We start from the raw sequence: 18,006 nt of genomic DNA, 5'->3' as shown, positions 1-18,006 counted from the left end.
AAAAAGTTATTTCTATCAGTCTATGGATAAGACAGATAATTTCGTCGAATTTTGTCATCCAACACATCTTGTGGAGTGAAAACATTTAGCAACAAGATGTTTAATTCTTAGCATCATGGATTCCTACCGAAAATTACCACTCACTATATCCGAATAAAAATAACTTGAAATCTAAAAATTGAGGATTGCGGGGTACAAGTTAGTTAAATCCTCTCTTTTAGCCCAAGCTGGAATCGAATAAATAACTACGCCAGAGGAAAGTCAAGAGTTCAAATGATTTATTCCTGTGAGGGAAAAATCCCAAAAGGCAATAAAACCATTTGAGGAAAAATGCATTAATTACTAATATATATTGTGAATAGCTCTAAAGGTAGGTTAACAATTGATATTTTTTCTCCAATACTCTGTTAATTTTGAGAGCTCCTCAAGGGATTTATGACTCTTTAATGGCTCGGCTGGGGCGGATTAAAAATTAAGCGGGGAAGGTAATATTCAATCACGATACGGCCATTCATTTCGGCCAAAAACTTGGATTTGGCGTATTTTCAGACATTGTACTAATTATCGCTATAGGGCGCAGTAAGTAATTCAATCGGCTGATAAAACTACTGAATTCAGCTTTGAAAATCGTAAAATATCGCAATACCACGATTATTAAATCAGGTTTTTTAACCCTCATATGGATTCGCTGCGCCTTAGCGGCGCTCGTGGTTTTAAAAGTGGTGTAAAAATTTTCCATTCAAATGGATCATTTTGAAATTTTCAGTAGTTTATTTTTTCTGCTTTCTTCGTCTATGTACAAAATTTTGTTTGCATAATGTTGATAGTTTACATTTTATTGGCCTCTAATGAAAAAAGTTACGTCGTTGGATTTTCGGCGCCGCTGCGGCGCTCAGTATTTCCTCGTCGCTACGTCGGGGACAGCACTCTCAATGTTAATGTAAGAGCAATTATGTTTCGCATGAAATGCTATAATCTATTTATAATCATATTATTTAATTTTCTCAACTTTGTAAACAAAATTTAATTGTTAAACAAAAGGAAAACATAACTATACTAATTTTGCTTCATATTTTCGCTAAGAATTATAATGTTTGCCTCGATATAATGTTCATTCACAAAACTTCATATTTTTACAAGAATTATTCGTACAAACTCATGGCTAAAGTTGTTTTTTCCTGGGCCTCCGACTTAGTTTTCCTAGGGCCGATTATTTCGTCGTCGCTACGTCAGGGACTGCACTCTGAACGCTAATGTCAAAGCAATTATGTTTCGTATGAAATGCTATAATCTATTTATAATCCTATTATTAATTATTTATAACTTATCAAACAAGTGAAATTGTTTAACAAAAGGAAAATATTACAATACCAATTGTGCTTTTTCTTTTAGCTAAGAATCATTATGCTTGCCTCGTAATAATATTCATTGACAAAACTTCATCGTTTTGCAAGAATTATTCATAGAAACCCATGGCTAAGTTAGGTTGTTTTTTTTCCATGGCTTCCGTCTTAGTTTTGCTTGGGCACCTTCTCCGCTCCGTGTCCACATACCTGCAGTGGTGATAGTCACCTTTGAGTAAATCCCAGTGTTACTCTGTTTAGAATTACACCAATCAGCAATTCTAAAAATTTTTTAACACAATGCATTATCCGAAATCATAGAATAATGCTTTCTCACCGTTGTGTGAATATTTCTCGTTGAATGAGCAACTGTACTTGCCAGGATATTCAGAGGTTTCACCGACTACCGTGAAGAACACATCGCACGGCTACTGTTATATGTCTTGTACCTCTCATTCGAAAATATTCCTTTGCGGCTGCGATGGTCTATACAAAATTGCTGGCGTTTATATAATTACCGATGATGTGACAGTTTACCATTGGGGTGAAATCAAGAGAACTACCCAACTAATTGTGTGATAGAAAATAATTTATTTTTCCTGACCATTAGTTTAGTATTTACATGGTAAAAATCGTTTCATGATGAATAGGAGAATAGACAATTTCCGTGAAGTGAAAATTTGTGAATATAATTCTCGTTTCTTTTTGTACTCAAATGCACAGATATTTTATTCATAGGGGGTTTTACTAAAGTGAAGGGGTGAGTTAGTAGGAGTAAGGAGAAGGAATGCCAGGTAAGTTGTTTAGAGGAGAAGGGGTGGTAGTGTGTCGACTGCCAAGGATCAGGGAATACCCAGATCGTTAGGCCAGGTAAGAGTAGAAAACCCTTATCGCGAAAAAGGTTGGGAGTGCAAGGAGACAATTAGATACAATAGCCTGCTTTTTCTTCAACCTTCCATCGCTGCATGAGGGACAGGGAACAATAGCCTTGTCAAAACGCCTCGCAGTGGCCCTCCCTTCATTCCGAGAAGGTCCAGCTCGGGTGGGTCATTACGGTGGAGAGGAGTTCAATCAAGTTTTGTGGGATGGGGGAAGAAGGCGGTGAATGACGAATAAGGAAGCTTAGTGGGAAGGTATGGATAGTCTCAATGTTTGGGTCAGTGAAACTCTACGGAAAGAGAAGATGAGGGAAGTCCTCCCAACTTGAGGGTATTTTTGTCACCTCGGAACATTCTTCCATCCGTCCCTCACGCAGAGCTGGACGAAAGAAAATAGGCGCCTGTTCCTTCTTCCCTACCACCTATAAGAATACTTCTAAGAAGTTATTTTCTTGGATTTCCCACCTATCCAGGAGTAAAACCTCAGCTGGTGCACTCCCACGCATCACATTTACTCGTTCATGTCTAAGGAAACGTCCTCAGTGAGGGAATGGGACTCCGCGGTCGGAAAAAAATAACGGCTCTTCTTGCTCCACCTCCGAAGCGGCGTTGGGTTGTTGGACACATCGCTAATTATACCATATTCGTTATATTTCAAAACACATAGGACTTTATTTTTTTAACTGCAGGTTATAAGCTCCCAGAGTATTCGCGAGATTTGCCTTTATCGCCAGAATCCTGTAAAAATCACGAAAGTAACACTCGTTTCTTCTCACTTCACCTACAGCTGTTTCATTATTAACGTTTAATAACTTATCCTTCTGTATACACTGCAAAGACAAAACATATGGGTGGACACAGGGAAGGAAAATTATGTCATATGGGCATAAACGAATTTTATTCGGTCCTCATTTTTAGTATTTAGATACATAAAAATATAAACAATATAAACATTAAAAAGCGGAGTTTTTCCAGCACAGCGTGTCAGAAAAAATATTCCAAACAACCATTACACACGAAATTAAAACTTTCATTCGAAAATAACAGACAAAGGGAGCAGAAATAAAGAGCAATACGGCAACAAATGGAAAAGAATGCAGCGTTCAAGATTTTTTGCTATAACTTCCACAATAATGGGTCAAATCTAGCAAAACACGGTAAGAAATAAAGCAAATAGATGTATTTTCCATTATCAATCAGAAACCTTGTAAATTCATGCTGACTTTGAAAGATAATAACAAAAAATGACGCGGCGCCGCTGCGGCGCCGAAAATCCAACGACGTAACTAAATTTGTAAATCCATATGAGGGTTAATTGAAAACGCTCAGGAATTCGATGAATTTCGATAAACTAGGACCAAGGTCACCTCGGTAAGGTCGAATTAAATGAGAAGAGTTATAGAAAACGACGATAATAAAGAAATAGCAATTCAGTTCATTGCGTGGACTCGTTTATATAAAATCACCGAGAGAGATTAAATTCAGCGAATCTATTAGTTGGAAGGGATATCAATTAACATTTTAGAGCCTAATGAAAATTCATTTTTTAACTGGTGAAAATTAATATTCAATTTTTAAATTGACAAAAGGGAAAGGGGATGATGAGGTTCGTGATACAGGCTAGGATTTGGGGCAACCAAAGGAGGAAGAGATGAGGCTTTATAGATGCTATATTAAGAAAGGGAAGAAGACTTAACGCAGAGCTACTGAATGAAATCGTCAAATAGTACAGGGGATTGTGACCGTAAAATATTAACGGAGAAACGTCTTGCTTCCATAATAACGCACATTTTACCAGGGAAAATATTTAACGAGAGCCGCTAAGAGTGATAAATAGTATTCCAATGTTCCTTCGCTTTTTCATAGCTCGGTGGCCAATTAGTGAGGCGATAAATTGGGCTAACGGTCCCTTTAATAAACCGCTTCTTTTATCTCATTGATAGCCACTTCATGTTCCTACGGCCAACTGGGTTTTATCGGCGCCATAAACCCAGCTATCGAGAAGGCCAACGGCCCGGCGTCAGATGCTCGAGTGGCCAGATAACTAAGGAAGGGGATGCACTGTAAAGGTCACATCAACCCTAAAACCATATGCCGCATAAGATACACCTGCGATACCTGATTTGCTCGAACTCAAAATCATAAATTTACCTTGAAGGAGGACAATACTGACTGCAGTAACGACCAAGGTCGGCCCAAGGTGACTTCGTAGAGTGACAAAGGAAATTGGCAATAAAACTTCATACCCTACAAGCTGATTAAAATTACATTGAAACCTCTGTTCACGGACACCTCTGGCTTAAGAACAGTATTCCACTCCCCGGCAGAAGGATATGCATTTGCATAAGGATAGAACGTCTAGAATACTTACTCTCCCACTTACGGACACGAACTCTTTTAAAGGAAAAAATTTACTCTTTTATTGACACCATGGGTTTTCTCACCGATCTCACAAAAATTGTTTTTTTTAATAAGGAGGATTTCATTTAGCTGGCCACACTTTAGTACTTGTGGGGTAATATTAAGCGTAAAAATGAGGTTTTATTTAGGTCACCTCCGACTTACGGACACCTCTGACTTACGGAAACTTTTTCGAGGACCGTTAGAGTGCGTAAAAGAGAGGTTGAAGTATATGAAATTGAACTCCAAAATAGCCTTGAGTCAACCGAATTTGACAATTTTCGGAAAATGTAAATGCATGAAGCTCTCAACATCATCAATTGCCTTTAATGATAGTGAATGCCCTTACTATTCGCTGCAGTAGGTTATGGGAGTAGAAGGGGGATAGTGCGCTGTCCACCCCTTAACGGAGTCGGAAGAGGTACGGCGGAGGTAACTGTTACTAAATGGCGATGACCCAGAAATCCTGCAGCCTGGAAGTGAAAACGACAGTTCTTAAACCGACTCGGAGTGATGCTTTTACATGTACATAGGGATAGTTCAACAGTTATTTAGATATTCATTGATAATCTTTTATCAAAATGGAAGGACTGAGAAAACAGCATAAAAGCCTATACAGGTAATAATAACATTAAATACATCCTCAGCAAAGACTATGCATTCATAGCGATTTATGATGTACGCTGCGTCACGACATTCCATGCGCAGAGGGAGCAGCCGCGGACTGCGCGGCACGGTAAAAACATCGATTTTATTTTGTTTGTTGCGAACGGTCGCAGATTATTTCTGTAGGTGGAGACTTTAAAAGGCTTGATGCAATTACGATGCATGAAATACGAAAGGCAAATATCTGAGAGCAACTCGGTGTCCTTCTTTTTATATAGCCACACACTGGCAAAAATGTCACTGAAATTAGCGTCCGCCATTTTGTACTGCATCGACGATAAATATTACAAGACAGTAAAGAAATCAGGTTACAACAAAAGGAAAATAAATGTAATAATAATACATCATAGCTTTTATAAAAAAAATTTGCTTAAAATGATTCACTATCCAACATCCGTCGAGTACGGCAATTCCTGTGGCCAGCAGCCAGCTCCGGGCGGTGCCGCACGTTCGAAAAATCGATCTTAATTTCGGCGTCGCAGGTGGTCGCAGCTGTCCTTCCGATTATCATAATCTATATAGTTTGTTGTATATGTGATGTAAATATCTCGAGGTAACTCGGTGATCCTTTTTTAAAATCCTACATAAACACAAAAATTCGACGAAAAACACGGTCCGCCATTTTGTATCGTATTGGTCACAAATACAACAAGTAAGTCGTGAAAGTTGGTGGTAATCAATGCTAACAAACCGTTTAACAATTTTATAAATTTTTGTTGCAATTGAATTACTAATAAAGGTGTGACATTAGTTTAAAAATGCTGAATTTCGAAAAAAATTCAAAGCGGGCAATTTGCGCCAAATTTGTTCAACTTTGAGGCTATGTATTTTGTATAAAAAATTAACCTATGAAAAACGTTTTGCGTCAAAAAATGCACTAATGTGTTGGCAACAACTGTGACAAGTTTCTCCAAACTCAAAAAAACCATTTTCGAGGTTTTGTCCAGCTTTTTTCGATTTCAGCCCACTGTGCGGCGCCTCCTTCCTTCCTCCTTCCTGTCCTTCCCCTTCAGGGTGCAGAGGTGAAAAGCTCGCGCTTACAGCCCCTGCCCCGGGAATGTATCCTCGCGAGCCCGCCCTAGGGTTTCGTTTCCATTTGCCTATCGGTGCTGCTAGTTCTCAGGGTGGGCAGCACACACCTCTTTAGGCCTGACTACACGATGCATTATCTTGTACGAGATGTCTAAATGCATGAGAGGTTTTGGTGATCCAGAAGGGAACATGCACAAATGTATGAACCAAATTAAAACAGGTCCTATTTCCTATCTATACATTGGCACAAGCTAAATGGCTGCACGGCCCATTTTTGCGTTCATTCACGCGTTCATACATATATAGAAATTAACTCGGGCGGGTAAAAGTACCATCTAGCCAGACCTTTAGTCTACGGAACACTCACTGTACAAAGCATGCACACCCTAATAACATTTATACGCCACTAAAAAGAGAACGTTTGAGCTGAATCGAGGCGTCTCCTAAAGCCACCGAGATAAGGGGCCTGTGGGGGAGGAGAAGCCGAAGGTTGGGATCATTCTCTTTCCGTTGTCCTTGGACTCACCTCAACTGGAGGTCATGCAGAGGTCGCGGCCGTCGTCCAGTCGGATTCCGCGGCGGCGAAGAGGACCTCGAGGGGAGGCGCGGCCATGCTCCGGCGCCGACTCAGGTGCTCTGCGGAGAGGAAAGAAGAAGCCGCTTTGAGTGACACTTCCACGGCACCATATGCGTGGATAGCAAGAGGCACTCTACCCAGAGTACACAGCTCCGGACGAGGAGATAATGAGAGACGCCACGCTATCTCTCCACACGGAGCCACAACGATATCGAACCTTAAGTATCGATGTAAAGAATCCATAAAATTGAAATACGTGACATAGATCGAAGTTTACAACACCCGCGAAATAGAAAAAATTGATTACATTGATGAGTAAAAATATAATAAAAAATATAAACAATGATTTTTCCAAAGACAGTACAAAACATGCACTAAAAAGTAAATTATTGCACAATGGAGCTAAATTTAAAATATCTAATCGTTGAGTAGCGTATTGTCATCAGACCCATGCAAGTGTGCACGAGTTCAAAGCCATCCGACAATCAGAAGTGGGCTAAAATTCAATTACAGGATTCCATCGTCGAAACAGACAAGCAAACGAGGCAAGTTCAGAAAAATTAGATTAATATGAGTCGGCGAATAAAGCGTGTGTGCTGATTACCTTTCACAGAAATGAGTGCAGAAGTGCCTGATAGGTGACAAAGGATTGGAACGCAATATTAACCTTTAGAGTGCCGGGGAGCGCTATCGCGTTCCTCCTATCTCTCGCAATCTCACTATTAGATGCTGATATTTCACTAATCATTCAGTAGTCAATATTAATTTTATTTAACATTAACTATTTTCTTTGAATTATAAAAATTAACTCATATTAGCAAAAATTCGTTAAGTAATATTTTGAAATGTTGAAACCACATATGAGAAGCCAAGGGGTACAAGTGATTTTTTTTTCTAAACAGAGTTAGGTACAGAAATTAGGTATAGATAAGAAACGAGATCAATTAGATACTTATTGTTAGTAGTGCATTTGATTTCCCACTCGATGTCAGCACAGAACAGAGACTCCCTCGTATCCCTTGGCAACCAAATTTTTGTGTATTAATTCTAACAATTAAGTTTAACTAACTGCGTTGAGAAAAATATCTCTTGTACCCCTTGGCTTCTCATCCCCTCATATAATAAAGATTTCCTAAGGATTTTTGATTACCTTTAGCTGTTTTCGAGACCTATTTTTTTCCTAAACAACTTCAAATCAGCAAATATACCTAGGCACTTTCAGCATAGTATCTAGAAAATCGGTTGGCACTCGAAGGTTAATACCTAAACCTAATCAGCACCCACGCTTAATGCTCCGAGTGATGAGAAGCGTATTTTTAACTTTTATCGCATTATATACTGGTTATGGAAACAGCGAGAATTTATTCATTCTATATTTTATATTCTACTTTTTAGTGGTGAACCCTGAAATCGATTAAACCAGAGCTGTTAAAGAAATTTCCGCCGAAACATTAATTACTAACGCCATATACATTGAGGGAATGTTAAACTATTTTTTCTTATGGAAATTAAGCTAACAAATTAGAACACAGTGGACCCAAATTTCAAATATGTGATTATTGAATATTGTATTGCCATCAAAGAGTTTGATCTGGAGTGTAGCTCTTTACGGTGAGGAAACGTGGACACCAAGGAAGGAGGACGAGAGAAGACTGGAGACATTCAAGATGTGGGTGTGGCGAAGAATGGAAAGGGTGAAGTGGACGAGGAGGAAGAGGAACGAAGTGCTGGACATGGTGGGTGAGGAGAGGCAACTTTTAGATGAGCTAAGGAGGAGACAGAAGGTATGGATGGGAGGAGTACTTAGCGGGGAGAATAGAATAGAATAGAATAGATATTTATTATGCTCTGGGAAAAAACCCTTGGAGCAAAAAACACAATTTACAAAAAAAAATGGCTCATCAAAGCAAAAAGTTCATGAAAAATGTCAAGTAAAGTTGTTTGATACGCACCTATAAAAAAGAAATAACACGTAACAAGGATTGAAATTTGACATCATAGGCAGACGGAATATAGTACATAATACATAATAATGATACATAATAGGCTGTATTTTCGTGGGAGTTTATTTTAGCTCTCCACTGAGTAAATCCATGTACAATTTAATTTTAAAAGCATGGATGGAGCCCCTCTGTCTAAGATCCTCAGGGAGAGAATTCCAGAATTTTGATCCCGTTATCAGAAATGATTTCTGGTAGATATTAGTACGTGGAGTAGGATAACATAAATAGTCATTTTTTCGAGATGACATATGGGTGGTTACTGATCTGTTCATAAAGATTTCCCGGAGATAATCAGGGATTCTCTCTCTGAAAATCTTAAAAAGAAGAGCACCGAGTAGATATTTCCTTCGATTACAAAGATTTAGCCAACCAAGGCTGATTCTGTACTGTGATACATGAACATCCTTTCTTAAATTGAATACATATCTTACACATGAATTAAGTAGCCTTTGTAACTTTTTTTCCAGCTCTTTAGGCATGTCATTATAAACAAGACTACAATAGTCAAAGGAAGGGAATACCAGGGTAGAAATTAACATTTTTCGGGTGGATATAGGAAGTAAGTGCTTGTGCAGTTTTAGTTGATACAGTGTGATATTGACTTTATTACAGATTTCGTTCACATGTTGGTTCCAAGACAAATTTTTTGTGAGGGTTAGTCCAAGAGTGCGAACAGAGTCGCTGAACGGTATTTGATGGTCACCAACTACAACTGGAGGAAGGTGATTATAATCTATTTTGTTTAGGATCCTTGAGCTACCGATGATTATTGCTTTCGTCTTCAAACAGTTCAGTATGAGGTGGTTTTTACCCACCCATTTTGTGATTTCTCTCACGTCATGATTCACTAGATTAATACTATCAGCTATGTTTTTAATCGAAGTATGGATGTATATTTGAAGGTCATCTGCATATATCATATATTTACAATTTTTAATCGCAATTGAAATGTCATTGACAAATATAGAAAATAGCAGAGGTCCCAGGACAGATCCTTGAGGAACTCCGAAAGATACTGGAGCCCATGCGGATAAGTTATTTTCAGGTCCTAAGACTGCTTGAAATCTATTGCCTAGGTAGGAGCAGAACCAGTTTAAAGCTGAACAAGAGAAACCAAGCTTCACCATCTTATGGATTAGTAGATTATGATCAACTCGATCGAATGCTTTACTGAAATCAAAAAGAACTAGTATTGTAACCATACGCTTATCAATATGAAGTCGAATGTCATCGGTAATCTTTAGTAGTGCCGTCTGCGTACTGTATCCATGCCGAAAACCTGATTGCATAGCGTCAAATTTGTTATTGTTATTTAGGTACTCTGTAACTTGCTTGAAAACAATTCTCTCCAACATTTTCGACAGGGCGCACAGAATAGAGATTGGCCGGAAGTCAGAAGGCAATTTTGCATTTTTTGTCTTCTTTATCGGACGAATAAGTGCTTTTTTCCACTCCGATGGAAATACTGAATTATCGAGAGAATGGTTGAAAATTTCAAGGATGTAAGGTAATAGGGCATATTTGGCAAGTTGAATAATCTTTACTGGAATGTCGTCAACTCCAGTGGCATTTGACTTGGAGAACTCCAATACTTCGATCAGAGTCTCAGGAGTTACGTGCTTAAAGTAAAAGTTGTTATCACTGAATGGTATAACTCGCTCAAGTCTGGAGTTAGCTGGGGCATCATTATGACTAATCGTAGTTGACAAAAAGTAGGAGTTTAGCTGATCGAGAGTTATATTTGGGGGTAGAGAAGAGTCCCGTCTTCGAACCAGCCCAAGATTTCGAAGCTCACGCCAAATCAATTTCGGGTCTCTCTGCGAGGAAAGCTTCGAGGAATAAAACTGGCGTTTACTGTCATTGATGGCTGATTTAACGCGATTTCTAAGTTCCTTGTATTTTTGTCGCAGAGTGGAACAACCAATGCGTCGAAAGGCACATCGCGCTTGGTTGCGTTCTTTAATCATGAGTTTTATCGTCTCATTCAGCCAAGGAGGTATTCGGCGTTTAGGCCGACATACCCGTAAGGGAAAAAAAGTGTCAGAGCAACTAGCTATGTTTGACGTGAAACAACCAAGTTTTGCATCGATAGAACTAGAGTTAAAAACACCATTCCAATCCATCGCTAGAAGCGCATCATGAAGGCACCGGGAATCAATGTTTTGAAAGTCACGGAATCTGAAAGAGGTGGGTGTGACAGACATAGATAAACTGAAGTTGTAGGTAATTTCAATCAAGTCATGAGACGACAGGAAGGGGACAGAAGTCTGAGAGTATTTTGAAACTTTTTCCAGATCGTCGACGATACAGAGATCTAACAGGGTAAGACTTTTTCCTGTGTGATGCGTTGCAGCATATGGTACAAGATGGAGATTGTTGCAATGCACAAAGTTATGCATGTATTTACCATCATAATTATTTCGTATGAGGTCAGCATTGAAATCACTAAATATAACAATATTTTTAAAGGTAGGGGCATAGTGCAAAAATGCATTTTCAAAGTCTATGGGGAGTGCCGTTTTAGGAGGACGATACACGACACATAGCAGTAATTTCGAGGAAATTTCACTATGTATTTCTGATATAATAAATTCAGAAGTATGGGAGTAGGTGCCGGGGGAAGTGGCAAGAACATTTACATTCAAATTCTTTCGTACATATACGCCAACACCCCCACCACCTTTACCAATTCTATCATGTCTAAATATATTATAACCATTCATTGTAACCATCTCATCTGGTATGCGTTCTTTTAGCCAAGTTTCGGACATGCAAATTATGTCGTAGGTTGATTCCTGAAAGAAGAGGCAGAATTCATCAAAATGGCCAAATAGAGATTGACAATTAACGTGGCACAGAGTTAAATCTTTTGAGATCTTCTTGTGAGCAAGCAATGACTGAGTGTTAAAATGAGATATTCTCATTTCCTCATCGTAGACATTAGTCGAGACAAAGACATTGGTACTATTAAGATTCGGTGGCGTTGAACCCGTTTCTTGTCATGCGATGTTATCAATGTCATCATCACTTCGAATATCAATTCGTTCACTTCCGTCAGTGATTCTCACAAATATTTTGCCGCCTCTAACCCATAGATATTTTAGTTTGCCTGATCTTTTGAGATTTTTAGCTTTAGCATAAAGTTTACGATTTGTTTGTGTTAAAGACTCGTTGACAAAGATGGGTTGATTTGGGACTTCATTCATGCCTATGTCTTTGGTAGTGAAGTACCGTTTAACCCTGCGAGCACTTACTATGCGATCAGCGACACTGGATCGTGTGAGACGAACAATTACAGGTGCTGGTTTAATAACACCATTATTTGCACGAGGTTTCGGCTGAAAACAATAGTCTATGTCCATCGCACAGATGTCGATTCCTAGTGCACGAGTGACTTTACACACAACTTCTTCCACTTCTCCGCCACATTTAGGAATGCCGTGTATTTCAATAACATTTTTTAAGGACTTTTGTTCAGTTTCGTTTACGTATTGCTCTAGCTTTGATAGACGTTCGTTCACTCGCCTGTTATCACTGCACACTGCATCGAGTCTATCACCCAGGTTTGAGATTGACACATTTACCTTTTCGATGAGCTTCGCGTGATCGTCAAGAGAGACTTTCCAGGCTGCGATGGTGGTCTTCAGGTCACAATGATCCGCCTGCAACTGCTTCATGCGGTCAAGTAGCTCGCCCAGGATATGACCTTCAACATTGTTGAGATCCTCCTTGGTGGCAACTGCGGACTTAGGGCGAACTGGGGTACTGTCATCTCGAAGGGCCCGGGCAGAGTTAACACACGTTGGGCAAGTCCACGATGACTGGAGTTCTTTCAATGCAAGAACGTCGTCTTCGGATAGTGAGGCGCACTGCAGGTGGTATGAGCACTTACATTGCTCACAGAGCACAGGAGGTTGGGCCTTTTTGAAGCTAGAGCGACACTTAGCGCACACAGTAGGCATTATGCTGTGTGAGAGCGACGGAAAACACGTCCGCACACCACGACTGCTGAACATACACCGGGGCACATAAAGAAGGTCAAGGGAGGGGGTGTTGAAAACGGTGTTAGAGTGTAGAATGTTAGGTAAACGAAAGAGGGGAAGGATGAGAATAGGCCTTTTTGATAGATTGAAAGGGAGTACGTCTTACAGTGTATTGGAAAGGGATGCTCCCGGATTACTTCTTTAGTACTCCATAGAAACCTACCTTCACCGGTAGAATACTATAATAATAATAAATATTGTCATCAGAAGCAAGCGTCAAGCCCATCCGAAAATTGAAAGTGGATTAAAATTCAAATACAAGATTACATCGATGAAAGAGAAAATCAGACGAAGAAAGTTAATAAACAGCAAAGTAATTGTTAAAATAGAAGGAGGTTAGAGAGGCAACCTTCTTGGGGACAAAATTGGTGGTATACAACCATCGAAATATTAAAGGAGCAGGTACGCTCTTTTCCATCTTTTCATGCTGTTGCTGGGGTATTTTTATATCTGTACTATGCGAATACGTAACACCGATTTATTTAAATAAATGAACAAAAATGTAAATGATCAATTTCGTCGAGTTGAAAAATTCTCCATTCCTCCACCATGCTGAGTATCAAGACCCATTTCCTCTTTGCCGATATTTATTCTAAAGCCTCATTCATGCCCTCATCTCAAATATCTCGACTCCGTTATACACGCCTCCTTCAAGTTCCATAACATATAACGCTACATTCAAAGTAGGGCTTTTCGACTGTCCCTTCTAAACAGCCGTCATCTAAGTCAAAGTGTACACTTAATCAATGTACGACGATTAAGAGCCAAGAAAAAAATTATTCGTGGTAAATTTTAACTTTTTGAGGAACATCAAATCCTCAATGCGTTTACGATTGTCGTTCCATGTGATCCTTCGTTACGCTGCCGAGGTTAACTTGATCTGGAAACTATCACCATGGAAAATGACCGGCGTTAGCCAATTCATAAACAGATTCGCTATCGACAGAATCGAATAGCCGTTAACGGAGGTTTTTTTCATCAGTCGACAGCGCAGAGGTGTCACAACATTTCGAATTCCATCACACAAACTGGACGAGATTTGATTCTACCACGCGGTGCGAATTAATTAGCTAGCGCTGCAAATGCCAAGCATTTAATGATGGAATCTCTGATGCAAGAGTGCAAATGATCATTTAGGAGAATGGGACTTGATCTGACGGTCCCTAGATTGAAATCCGGACTCCGTGTCGTCAACGGCCGGACGCATAATTAAGCACCACGAATTCCCATCCCATTCCCGATCACGACTACAAAAAAGTCATCGAGGAACAAAGTGAGCAATTTCAAATGCATCGGGAAACTAGGATGAGCACGGAGATAAAATTTCAACGAAAATTTCAATATTCATGATGAAAAAAGGGAATCAGGAGATAACTTTTTTGCATACCGATTGATGATGAATCGTCAAAATACGTATATCGTTCTAAAAATGACATCATGAATAATTTGAGAGGCTTCCCACAGAACAAAAATGATAAACGCCCCCGCAGGAAGACTGGATATAAATTTTTTTGCATCTAAGAACCCGAAAAGAGCACTAAACTGCTTTTACATCGCAGTTAACAGCAATTAACGATGACCAATCACAAGAGCCCCTGCCCTGCCAAAAGGTACTTGCGCAGGTGGAACTCATGCGGGAAGCGTGTGATGTTATCCACTCATCTACGAAAAGGCTAAGCATGTTGACTTCTCACTGCGAATATCTTTACGTGAATTACGCGGCCGAAATAAATACGGATACGAAAGATAAGAGTACCTACCTTTATTTTTCAAAGCCACCGACAGTGACATAAAATTTGTGAAAGTGCCTTACAGGAAAAAAAATATATTTTTGGAAATGAAAATTGATGTCAATACGATGTAGTACCTATGTCATTGCTATGATGCATTTGCAGAAGAACATATATTTGTGCGTTGCATCGCAAGCAAGTCGCACTTTTTTTCCCTCAATATTTGAAATTTTGAAAATGGGTACCCAGAGAACAATGAGCGATCCCATAGGGTATTTAACCTGCTACCAATTGAATTCGGGAAATTATCAGGCATTCCATGGGAAGACTTTCAATTAGTGCTCCATAAAACCGAGATCGAAGCTGAAATTACCATGGAAAAGGTCATGAGAGAATTTAAGCGCAGCAAATGGTGCAACTGACAACGAAAGAAGGCAATGGGAGAAGGGATCAATCCACGTAAAGCCCTCCCAACGGTGAACTGCGGCAATGGAGGGTTCTTGCCCAGAAAAACGCCCGCAGTAGTGACAGCATTTGGCACCGTCAAAAATAAATGATCATCAGCAATATAAAGGTACCTAACAAGAGAAGAGTTAAGATAAGCCAAGCAAGCGAAATAATTAGTTTTTAGACTCCATTGCAGTTTACATCAAATAACGCAGAAAATACCTTAAATATCCTTCAATAAAAAATATACTATGATAAAAAATCTTGAGACAGTCACATGTGGCCAAAAATTCAAACGGTTTCTAAAAATTTTGTGGTAGACCATGCATTTTACAATAAGTTTGATAGTATTGTTATGAAATATTCAAATCACATAATCTGGAGGCGTTATCATTCACCAGTATATGTATACACCGTTGCGCATTACTAAAAATACTGAAGGATCCACACAGCCTCCAAAGGGAACATATCGATGTAAATACACTAAAAAAAGCTAAACTGGATGTGTTCTGAAACAGCATTCTAAAACAAAGCTTCGATCCAGTTTATACCTACAGATGAAGACCGAGAGATGTAGGTCCTATGTACCCTGGCGGTCATGCAAGGTCCAACTATCCAACGGATCCTAAAACTCAATTTTGTTCTTCAATTTTACAGGCGCCGACCTCCCATCATTAAATACTGCATGCCTGATCCGTTTCCCCTCCTTCCCCGCCATCTCAAAATCCTTCCGTCCTCTCGAGTAACTGAGATATCACAGCTGCAGAATTTTTACCGCTTCTACGACAGAAGTAAAAATTATAAAGAAGAACGTGAAAATATTATGCACAGCGAAAAATTGACACCACTTGAACAATGAAACGTTTAACTCGCACATTCCGAAGAAATTACACGAGATACCGCACGGGAAATTAAGCGAATACGCTCAACATGGCCATGAGCGAAAAAATGTCTGGTCATTGGCAAATAGTAATGCAGGGCACATATACCATAATAGAACCGATTTCACTACACCAACCTGAGTTTTGGTGAGATATTTAATATTACGTACTTCTAGTGATATCTATATCCCTTTTGACAACTAATCTCAAAGATAAAGAGGGACAATATGTGGAAAAAGGAGATAAAACTTTCGATAAAGAGCAGAGAAGATAGCATTACCCTTGTTTCTTACAACAAACTACGATTTCAGCCAATATTAACGACATGTGGTCCCTATCACACGACACCCAAAAGAATATTTTCAAGAGGGAAGCCCTACTCGTCTTTACGCATAGTTCTCGCGTGAAAGGTAATTGGAGGTGTGTGTAGGAGGACGGCATTGGGTACTAGAAGAGATTGGATGGGCGTAATAGAGAATATGTATGGAGGAAAAAGACATTACCTTTTCTTCTACCTTCGACAAGATATTTTTCAATCCAGACACTCTAGATGTATATATCTATAGCATCCTCGATTTTCAGAGGAATACCGACCGCAACCGTATCCCAAACCAAGATGGTGCCGAAATTCCCATATCCCTCTAATCCCTGTTTGATTCATCTCCTTCATATCTACATTCTTCCTGTCAATCTTACATGATATAATAAACATGATATTACAATACATAAGTGCTTCGAGGACTAGATTACAAATATGTATAACTGTGGACCCATGAAACTCTAAGAATCATGGCTCGTGCATCAGAAAATTATGTATACATAATAAAAAAAATGCACCACATGAAACCACAAAATTTAAATAAAACATTCAAACAAATACATATGAAGGGTTACGAGTGAAGCCTTGGAACACCTGGCCACGGAGGCGGTGGGGGTTATCCCACAGGCCGCAGGTTCGAATCCCACCTTGGTAGTTTTTTTACTACCAGGGCTTAAACATATGCATTTAACCCTCATATGGATTTACAAATTTAGTAACGTCGTTGGATTTTCGGCGCCGCAGCGGCGCCGCGTCATTTTTTGTTATTATCTTTCAAAGTCAGCGTGAATTTACAAGTTTTCTGATTGATAATGGTAAATACATCTATTAGCTTTATTTCTCACCGTGTTCTGCTAGATTTGACCCATTATTGTGGAAGTTATAACAAAAAATCTTGAACGCTGCATTCTTTTCCATTTGTTGCCGTATTGCTATCTATTTCTGTTCCCTTTGTCTGTTATTTTCGAATTAAAGTTTTAATTTCGTGTGTAATGGTTGTTTGAAATATTTTTTCTGATATGCTGTGCTGGACAAACTCCGCTTTTTAATGTTTATATTGTTTATATTTCTATGTATCTAAATACTAAAAATGAGGACCGAATAAAATTCGTTTATGCCCATATGACATAATTTTCCTTCCCTGTGTCCACCCATATGTTTTGTCTTTGCAGTGTATACAGAAGGATAAGTTATTAAACGTTAATAATGAAACAGCTGTAGGTGAAGTGAGAAGAAACGAGTGTTACTTTCGTGATTTTTACAGGATTCTGGCGATAAAGGCAAATCTCGCGAATACTCTGGGAGCTTATAACCTGCAGTTAAAAAAATAAAGTCCTATGTGTTTTGAAATATAACGAATATGGTATAATTAGCGATGTGTCCAACAACCCAACGCCGCTTCGGAGGTGGAGCTAGAAGAGCCGTTATTTTTTTCCGACCGCGGAGTCCCATTCCCTCACTGAGGACGTTTCCTTAGACATGAACGAGTAAATGTGATGCGTGGGATTGCACCAGCTGAGGTTTTACTCCTGGATAGGTGGGAAATTCAAGAAAATAACTTCTTAGAAGTATGGGTTATAGGTGGTAGGGTAGAAGGAACAGGCGCCTATTTTCTTTCGTCAAGCTCTGTGTGAGGGACGGATGGAAGAATGTTCCGAGGTGACAAAAATACCCTTAAGTTGGGAGG

The 18,006-nt window shown here is 39.3% G+C and overlaps 1 protein-coding gene across 2 annotated transcripts in view; it reads right to left on the bottom strand.

Moving 5' to 3' along the window:
- The window catches only part of LOC124156166 (alpha-1,6-mannosyl-glycoprotein 2-beta-N-acetylglucosaminyltransferase), a 757,523-nt gene that overhangs the window by 98,986 nt on the left and 640,531 nt on the right, over nt 1-18,006 (bottom strand). For both annotated transcript variants that reach the window (XM_046530525.1, XM_046530524.1), the window contains exon 5: nt 6,846-6,955. The gene's annotated coding sequence lies outside the window, so the exon portion shown is untranslated. The remainder of the gene's footprint in view (nt 1-6,845; nt 6,956-18,006) is intronic.

Source organism: Ischnura elegans, chromosome 3, assembly GCF_921293095.1.
Source record: "Ischnura elegans chromosome 3, ioIscEleg1.1, whole genome shotgun sequence".
NCBI classification, from domain to species: Eukaryota; Metazoa; Arthropoda; class Insecta; order Odonata; family Coenagrionidae; genus Ischnura; species Ischnura elegans.
The sequence above is the reverse complement of the archived record's forward strand: the minus strand, read 5'-3'. Positions and strand labels throughout refer to the sequence as shown.